This window comes from Camellia sinensis, chromosome 1 (assembly GCF_055761805.1).
Source record: "Camellia sinensis isolate YWXY chromosome 1, ASM5576180v1, whole genome shotgun sequence".
NCBI classification, from domain to species: domain Eukaryota; kingdom Viridiplantae; phylum Streptophyta; class Magnoliopsida; order Ericales; family Theaceae; genus Camellia; species Camellia sinensis.
Window position 1 is genome coordinate 187,221,812 of NC_138961.1, and position 9,759 is coordinate 187,231,570.

A 9,759-nucleotide genomic window follows, 5' to 3' on the forward strand; every position below is an offset into this window, starting at 1 on the left:
GAACATTTCGAGTCATATTTGTTTTGAAAATTGTTTCGAAATTTGTATCACTTGGAAAAGTGATCGCATATGAACATTACCCAAATCATTCCGATTCAAGAAACAAGCCTACATCCGCAGGCATTCAAGCAGTTATCATTTAAGCAATTAGTCTCATAGCAAGCATGCCAAACATTGCAACAATCACACTCATGCGATATGCTAAAGCGAGTAAAGGCTTACCTAGTACTCCAAGCCAATAAGAGAAATGAGTTAGAAAAAATGCATGATCCTAACTTATGCAATATGACTAATGCAACGCATGCGATATGTAATTAATAGGCTCGGCTACTAATATAGCATCTGAAGCAATTTCATAACATGCAGTCTAAGCACGTATTCAAAGAAGTATTAAACGAACAATGCAGTTAGAATGATGAACCAAGCCTCAGTGCATGTAATACAAATGGATGCAAACATGGAGTACGCTAAACAAAACATGATGTCCCTGAATTAACCATCATAAGCTAGTAAATAAAATGGAGAAAGATGTGGGGTTGGAAGACATACACATTATTATATTGCTCTCTCACGAAGGACAGACCGAATGAACTAACTAGCTAATTAATTAAAGCTAAGCTAATTATTACAAAACCAAATGAAATTAGCCAAACCACTTAACTAATTATTACAAACCGAATCAATTAACTCGCTATTCTAGCTAATCAAATTACTGCACTTTACAAAATTAACTAGTTACAACTTATTAATTACAGTAAATATTTAATCTAAATATTTAAACTTAAACAAGCTCAGCATGCGAGGAATGCTCATGCCCATGCTCGGTTTCTACCCAAAAAGCCACTGTTTTGCTTACGAAGAGCCTCTGTTGCACAATAGGACACATGCACCGTTGCCCACTTCCAGAATAACTCTGCTTTGCCTCAAAAACACACTGCTGAATTTTGCATCAGTGGCCGGCCGGCCAGTGATGACGCCTGCTGGCCACCAGTGATAGACGGTCGGCCATCAAAGGTGGCCTGTCGGCCATAGAGAGTGGCATGCCGGCCACTGTTGCCTAGTTCACCTTGCTGCAACAGAGGACAAATAAAGCATGCACGGGGTATTTTCAAGAATTTGTTTGCACAACTCACCCCTCCTTTTCATGAACAAATCAAAGGAGTAGTAAACTTGGTCCACAAACCATCAACTCAAGCAATTTCATTGCATGATAGCTCATGAACCAAAGTGTGCAAGTTCAATAAATGCAATGAAATGAGACTCTCATAGCCACCTCCCTATCATGGAAGATCAAGGGAAGTGGTGACCTTGGAAACTTGAATCATTTCATCACTAGTAAGTATGAAATGGCCCAAGTTCCATGTGTTCAATTAATGTCTGATTGAACACAACACTTTTTATTAGCTTGCACCTTTTTAGCCTCAATTTTATTACTTCATTTTAGATTACCAACCATTCTTTAATGGATTGAGTCCAAAGGGTGAGTTTAAGTCCTCTAATGGAAAGAGAGCTCAAACCAAGAGTTGTCTTAGGCATGAAAGAGACATCATACCATTGGTAATGAACCCCCTAAGGGATTAAACCATTAAACATGACACCTCAATCTCATGCTTTAGACAAACAAGTTGTTTGAACCACTTTCAAAGCAAAACAAAAGCCAAGAAAGGAGGGAGTTTGTAGAGATGATTAAATGTGATTACAAGTATGGAAAACCATAAATAAATGCAATCAACTCAAAGAAGATGGTGTCTAAGGCCTAGAATACCAAACTCGTGAGGACTATTACACTATAAGCTTGCAAAACAAAGCTCAAATGCAACTATCAACCAAAAACGGTGCTAAAATAGATCTAACACAGTCCTAAAACATGCTAGAATTCAACTAAAAAATTCTAGATTAATATGCTACAGTCGCTTCTTGAGAAAAAAAGTTTCTGGCAAGCATACATGCAGACTGGTCGGGTGACTTCTTCATTCTCATCTTTCTTTTTGCCTTTTAATGCCTCGGTCAAAGGGGTGTGTATCCATTTTGAAGTCAATCGGATGACATTTTTGTACCTTTTGTTTATAATGACAGTCTTTGGTTTTGCACCATATGATATCTCCATTGGTTTGGTGCCACAGTCCACACCAAAAATTAGCTTAATGTTGCTGTCGTATATGTTCATCTTCTTCTCCCCAATGTAGAAGGCATCTTTTGAAGCCTTGTACATTTGTAGGACATGCACAACAGCGTCATCGTACTTCATGCATTTGTAAAGGTCGATCTCACTATTTCTCAATGCATCTAATAAATACCAAAAAGGTGTTTGTCGCAGGCAGCCGAGTTATGCTTGTGTGAATTATATGCTTTTCATTAATTTCATCAGTCTGGTCATGTTAGATCAGTAGTTAGCACGCCGTATGTCAACATTGCTGTTAGTATTTGCATGTGGGCTTTCTTTCTTGACATGGTACTCATCTCTTTTTCGCTTTAAGGTTTTCTTCTGTGCAATATCTGCAAAATAGAGCATAAAGAAAATTAAGACAAGGCTCATGTGATTAGCATAGTGGCACAGATGTGAACATTCACAGCATTGGCATAGGTGTGAATGTTCACAGTTGTGTGCATGGGTGTGAATATCCACATCTGTCTATGGATGTAGATGTTCACTGTGTCAGCAAAAACACAATGTGCATAGTGTGTGTGTGTGTGTGTGTGTGTGTGTGTGTGTGTGTGTGTGTAAAAATCAATGTATGTTTATAATTGTGTTGTGAACATTCACAGTTCTAATTTGGATGACAATGCACACACTACGGTTAGCAACAACAATTTGATTGGCCAAACATTTTCAATCCATGTGAATGTTCACAGCTTTCAACAACTACAACAATAACATCTGAAACAATTTGATTGGCACAACATTTTTTAATCCATGTGAATATTCACAGCTTTCAACAACAACAACAATAACATCTCAAACAATTTGATTGGCACAACATTTTTCAATCCATGTGAATGTTCACATCTTTCAACAATAACTTAAACAATTTGCTTGCCCAACAAATTTCAATTTCATGTGAATGTTCACATCTTTCAATAACAACAATAGCAACAACTGAAACGACAACAACAACAACTGAAACAATTTGCTTGCCCAACAATTTTCAATTTCATATGAATGTTCATATCTTTCAACAACAACAACAACTGAAACAATTTTCTTTGTCCAACATTCTTTCAATCGATTTGAATGTTCACAGATTTGAACAAAACATAATGGCAACTGTAATGTTTTTTGGTAAAAAAACCCATATAATTGGGGATTGGGATTGAGGGGTTCAGATTAATGATTAGGCCATGAACAATAACAACGTGAAGTTCCTTATATTGTATGAATAGAAATAAGGGATATTTGTGAAAGTTCACAATGTGGTTTGTTAAAGAAGAGATTTAGGGTTTACATACAGGAATGATTGGAGTACTTACGTTTTTTGCCCATTTCGACGGTTGCGCTGTTACAAATGGTCGTCGAAGGTGATTTTGATGAAGATGGAACTTACGAATGTTCAACAATGGTAATTTGTACAATTTCGACGACCAACGGCATAGGGATGACGAAGAAGACGATGCGATGATGGGACGATGAGAGTCTTCTAGGCGTTGAGATGATATGGAATACAATTTTGGATTTTTGGAATGGTAGAGATACTGTGCGTGATTTTCTGCAAGAAGAGACGGGAAGAGAGATGGTTATTTGATCCAAAGGATATGCACGTGTTTGTTTGAGGTTTTTCAGTCTTTTAGTATGAAACGGGACCTAATGGAATATTACAAAACACTGTGGGTCTTATGGAATAGGACTCTTAGAGAGTGGATTTATTTAAAAAGTGACATAAAAAAAACTAATATGTTTGGGATGACTTTTTGATTTTTTATGAAAAGAAGTGCAAAAAGTAGAGAAAAAAGGGAATCTTTAACTTTTTGGTATATGTTGTTGGCTTTTTGGTTTTTATAGTGACTTTTTGGCTTTTAGGCTAAAAAGTGATGTTTCCAAACAAGGCCTTAGATTTTTAAATATGATTTTACTGACAAAACTTATTTAAAGCGATTGTATTTTGATGATAATCAAAACCACGATTTTTTCGTTGGAATTATATATAATCCATGTCAGCTTTTCATTTTGAAATCAAATAATGTAAATATGTTTCTGTGTCATTTTGATAGTCAATATTTCAATATTCAGAGTATTAAATATGTATTAAATTTGTCCTATGATGACTGGGGGCGTCACTAGTTTTGTTTTCCTCGTTTAACCTTGGGTTTGTCTTGTTGAGGGTGTTGGGTTGACTTGGAACCTTGTTAACTAATCGGGTTTGTTGCATTCCGGAGTTTTCCTCAAAAGTTTTGCTTTTGTTTGTCCCAGTGTTGAATTTCTCTGGTTTCAGAGAGTGCGAGGTCAGGTCCGAAGTGCCTAGAATTGAGCTAAGAAAATTCTGGGCTGGAAAGACCAGGGCCGCACATGCGAGGCCTTGGGCCGCACGTGCGGGAGATCAAGCCAAACATGCGGGGAGGTGTGTCATTTTCAGCCTTGCACACGGCATTATTTGCAGGTGCAGGGCGAAGTGTGAATTGGAGGGCCGCACGTGCCAAAAGCAGGCTCCGCATGTGCGAGGCACGTGCCGCAAGTGCGAGATGCTGGGCAGTTCGAAACCTCTATTTTTTTTTTCTTTAGGGCTATGTGTGTATCACTTTTAAACCATCTCTCTCTCTCTAAAAATCATTTCCTCTCCCTTCTCTCTACATTATGTACACCAAAACACTTAGAATTCTTGATCTCCTTGGATCTATTGCATTTCTAACCCAAGTGCCTTCATCAAAGTTGAAGAGCTCCTCAAGAGCTACATTGTGTACGGTGGAGATTGACTTTTGGCGCCATCAAATTCTAGTGTTTCATCTTCTTTTCTCTTCAAGAACTTGAGGTAGGGACTTCTTTGAGTTATATGTACTTGTTTATGCAAGATTGGTGTTTATTTCGAACCTTTCTTAAAGATATTATAAAGGTTTTGGTTTTTGACTCATGAAATTAGTAGCTTGTTAAAGAAATTCATCTTTTGTTTCATTGGAAGATTCTTTTTGGATAGTTGAAGTGAATTGAAATAAAAATGATGTTTTTAATGAGAGTTTACCAAGAAATTAAGAAATACATTGTTTGGGTGAAAAACCTAGAATTTGGGCCTTTCAAGAGATATAGAGATGTATGTGATTGACATTGTTAATATGCTATTTTGTGGGCCAAGGTTTGTAAAGGATGAGAACTCTTTTATTATTATTATGTATAAAATGATGATTTTCATGGGGCATGAGGATTGCAAATATGGTAAATTGTTGCTCAATGTTGATATAGTCTTGTGAAGGCTAAAATATTGAAAGAAGTAGGAAATAAAGAAATGTTGTTGTTTATTGATAGAACTAAATGAACATGTGGTTATTTTGTGAAATGGCATGGAAAGGAGAAATGGGGATTTTGATCCTCTTGGGATTATTGTTGAAATATGTGAACATGGGGAAATAAATATTGTTCCATTGGTTTTGTTGCATTGCTTATCCCTTCAATTGGTTATCATATATTTAATTTGAGTTTGGAAACTTGCATTGAGAAGGGAAAGTTTATAATTGAGCTTTTATTGAAATGTTTTGGGGTAAATCCGTTGGTAAGTCCAGATAGGAGGTGTAGATGAAATTGGTTAAGTTGGCCTGACTGTCAGGGGTGAAAGACCAAAAACACGCGCAGAGGAGGTACCACTTCCCTTCCGGTTAGCAACCGGTAAAGTGGATTTTTTGGTAGTGCTTGATAGTCTCCCTCGTTGTCATCGTCAATATTCATCATCAAAATAAAAAACATTTTATGAACAAAAAATACACATCAGCTTAAAAAAGGTTAATTACCCTTTTGGTCCGCAAAATATACGATATGTTTCATTTTGGTCTCCAACATTTTAATTGTTATAATTTGTAAAGGAACAATTTTTAATTTCTTAGATGTCATTATAGTAACAATATTGAAAATTAATTAGCTTAAATAACATTTTCTTTCTTTCACCCAATCTTTATTGAAGCACTACTCCATTTCTTTTGGATGCAGCGTTCGTGAATGGCAAAGTCTGCAACGACCCAAAGCTTGCCACAGCCGATGACTTCTTCTTTTCCGGCCTCTTGACTCCTCAAAACACATCAAGCCCAGTTAGGTCGAAGGTCACTCCCGTAAACATTATGCAAATATTAGGTCTCAATACTCTTAGCATTTCCTTAGCTCGCATTAACTTTGCACCTTATGGCCTCAACCCACCCCATACGCACCGTCATGCAACTGAGGTCATTGTGGTCCTGAAATGTACTCTCTACATCGGTTTTGTGACCTCCAACACTGACAATTATCTCTTCATAAAGGTCTTGTACCCAGGAGATGTTTTGGTGTTCCCACAAGGTCTTATTCACTTTCAATTTAATAATGGAAAGACTAATGAGGTAGCTCTTGCTGCCCTAAGTAGCCAAAATCCGAGAACTATTACTGTTGCTAATGCGATGTTCGGGTCAAATTCAAGGATTTTTTATGATGTTCTTGCTGAGGGATTCCAAGTGGACAAGAAAGTGGTAGACTATCTTCAAGCTCAATTTTGGTGGCCCAACAACTAGAGAAAGAAAGATTAGAGAACCTATGAATCTATTATTTGTTAAACTTTAAATAAATATGATGCAATATAGCATAAATAAGTGGATTGTTATTTTCCTATGATTTTATAATAATCAAGTTTGTTAAATAGTATTCTCTCTCTCTCTCTCTCCTCATAAAATGATGACACTCTCTTGATCTTTTTCTAGGCTCCTTATTGATATAATGATGACACTCTTGATCTTTCTCTAGGCTCCCATTTCAAACTTTTGGTTATGGTAATCTTCCAATTATTTTCGGCCTAGCATTGGCCTGACTCGACTGAACCCTAAAACATATGGGTTGGGGTTAGGCTTGGACTGAGGGATAGGAATTCTAGGCCTCATGGGTGTTTTGAGGCCTGACCCAAAACTTGACCCATAGGACCATTCCAAAAGCCCACATTGGACCCATATACACTAAACAATTGGTTTATTTTTTCACTTTTATCTCCTTTTTTTTTCTTTTTTTTTTCCTTCTTATGTGAATATATGCATTTTTAGTAAATAATAATTTTAACAATAAAAAAATTAGCATGCCATCTATATGAAACTAGTAATTAAATTTCTATGAGATTAAAGATGCACATAATTCAATAACATAATAATAACTGATGTAATTTTGTATTTCAATAAAAAAAATTAAAAAAGAAAAAGAATTCATGATTGAAAAGTGACTATATTTGTTTTGATGTACTTCAAAATTTTGTATTACAAATCTTTATTTTTTAATACCTTTGGAATTTAATTTTAAAAAAATCAGAATTAAAGCTGAAGGTTGTCAAATTTGACCCATATGAGCTAAGCCTGCCCTGAGACCCATAGGCCCATTTTTTTAAGCACATGAATAGGTTTTGGGTTTTATAAATATAAGATGGGTGGGCCTGAACCCAGCCTATTATTGAGCAGTTAAAGTTTATAGATGTGGGTTGTATTAAAACATTCAACTTAAAACCATTGATTATGAGTGCAGAGACTCTTATCACGCCAATGTTATACTGTTAGTTATTTTCATAAATATTTCAAAGACTAAACAAACGAAATTGATAATGTAAATATGAAATAAATAAGATTGTGATAAAATTATAATCAACTCAAAAAAATAAACGAAAAGTATTTGTTACTTAATATTTAGAATACAAAATTTATGACAACAAAATAAAAATATTAGCTTTGTTTTCTTTAATCTTATTAAAAGTAGTCAACATAACTACGGTTAATTGATGAAAAATCTAATCCTATGGGGTCATATGTTATTTAATCTAAGGTTTAATCTTTTTTGGTGATAAGGACATGTGTTGAAAAATAGTCGGCGCCGAAAAAGTCTCTGAAAAATTGATAGGAAAAAGTAGCTAGTGGCTGGGGGCAATGAAGTAGACTGATAGATGACATTGGTTAGATGGGTGAATAGATAGGTGATACGTGTACAAATATGTGAACATTTGAATAGATAGGTGACACATGTATAAATATGTGACGTTTTGAATAGATAAACAAATAGCTAAGATTTGAACAGACATGTGTCATTTTGGCCCAAGAAGGTTTTAGTTTGGGCCTATTGGCCCGAAAGTTTCAAGAATGGACCTTTGGCCTCAAAGCATCTACAACAGGCTTTTTAAAAGAGGCATCTTGGCTATTATAGTTACCATCGTCCTATTTTACCTCTTCCAATGGACTAGCTACTACATTAATCATTTTAACAAAAAAAATCCAAGCTAGCTACAGATAGAGAGCTTTGGGAGGCTCTTTCAATAGTTTGTGTGGATAAATATGTAAATTAAAAAATAGCATTGGAGTTTCTATACGTGCCCATTTATAAAATTTATTGCATTTTTTTTAAAAAAAACAAAAACTCAAAAATTATAGGATAAATTATAAATATACCCCTTGACATTTACTTAGAAGACGGATTGTTCCCTATGATTTTAAAAATTACATCTTGTCTCTTTAAGTTTCTAATTACATAACAATTGACCTATTTTATTAGTAAATCGTGAACTCAATTAGCAATTTTTAATGATATCATAAATATATTTTAATCAATTCAAGTAATTTTATTATTGTATAGGAGAGTAGTTAATAATTTTATTTTTTATGACAATTATGTTACATAAAAAATTATGATAATGGTTTATTTATAATTTTCAAAACTATAAGAGTCAATCTGTATTTTAATCAAACCTCAAAAGGTATATTTATAATTTATCCAAAATTATAATTATAATTTACCTAAGAAAAAATGTTAACTCAAAAATTATAGGGTAAATTATAAATACGCTAACCATAGAAGAGAAGACTAGTTAGAAATACATTGTTATTATAAGCTTTGTATTGGAAAATATTAGACGATTTCTTAATGATTCTTTTAATCACATATTGATTAACAGTTCTAAAATTTTTATTATTGTATGGAAGGATAGTTAGAAATTTTATTTTTTCTGTCAACTCTATTAAATGACAAATTCTGATAAAAGAGTATTTGTAATTTTTAGAACCATAAGGAATAATTTATAGTTTAAATAAAACTCAGAGAATATATACATATAATCCTTCAAGTTATGAAAATAATCTCTAACATATACTCATGTATATATTTGCTTTTTTGATATAACTCAAAATGATAATTCTAATTTGCCTAATCAAAGATGTTGAATAACCATTAATCATGGAATTAGACAAGACACCCATAGAAGAGAAGACTCGGTAAAAGACATTATTATAAGCTTTGTATTGAAAAAAATTACAATCACTCTCAATTATATATTATATAGAGAGATAGATGCATATGACATGCTAGCTTTGTCACCTCATTTCAAGCACGTGGGCATAGAAAGGTCAATTTGCTCTCATTGGTGAACAACCTTAGCTCCTTTGGAAATATAATGACGAATTCAAAACTCTCATATTTAATTGAGCGGATTATATAAATATGATTAAAATTATTAGTTTATGAGAGTTATATTTTGTTGTTTGGTTCAATTTTTATTGCTTAAAATAGATTCCAATAGATATTTTGCAACAAAATTGTGGAATTTTATAAGATCAAAAAAATAGGAAAAATTAGTGAAA

The 9,759-nt window shown here is 34.1% G+C and overlaps 1 pseudogene; it reads left to right on the top strand.

The window, feature by feature from the left end:
* Positions 1 to 3,503: 3,503 nt before the first annotated feature.
* Positions 3,504 to 6,675, top strand: LOC114293629 (putative germin-like protein 2-1 pseudogene; annotated as a pseudogene).
* Positions 6,676 to 9,759: the final 3,084 nt, after the last annotated feature.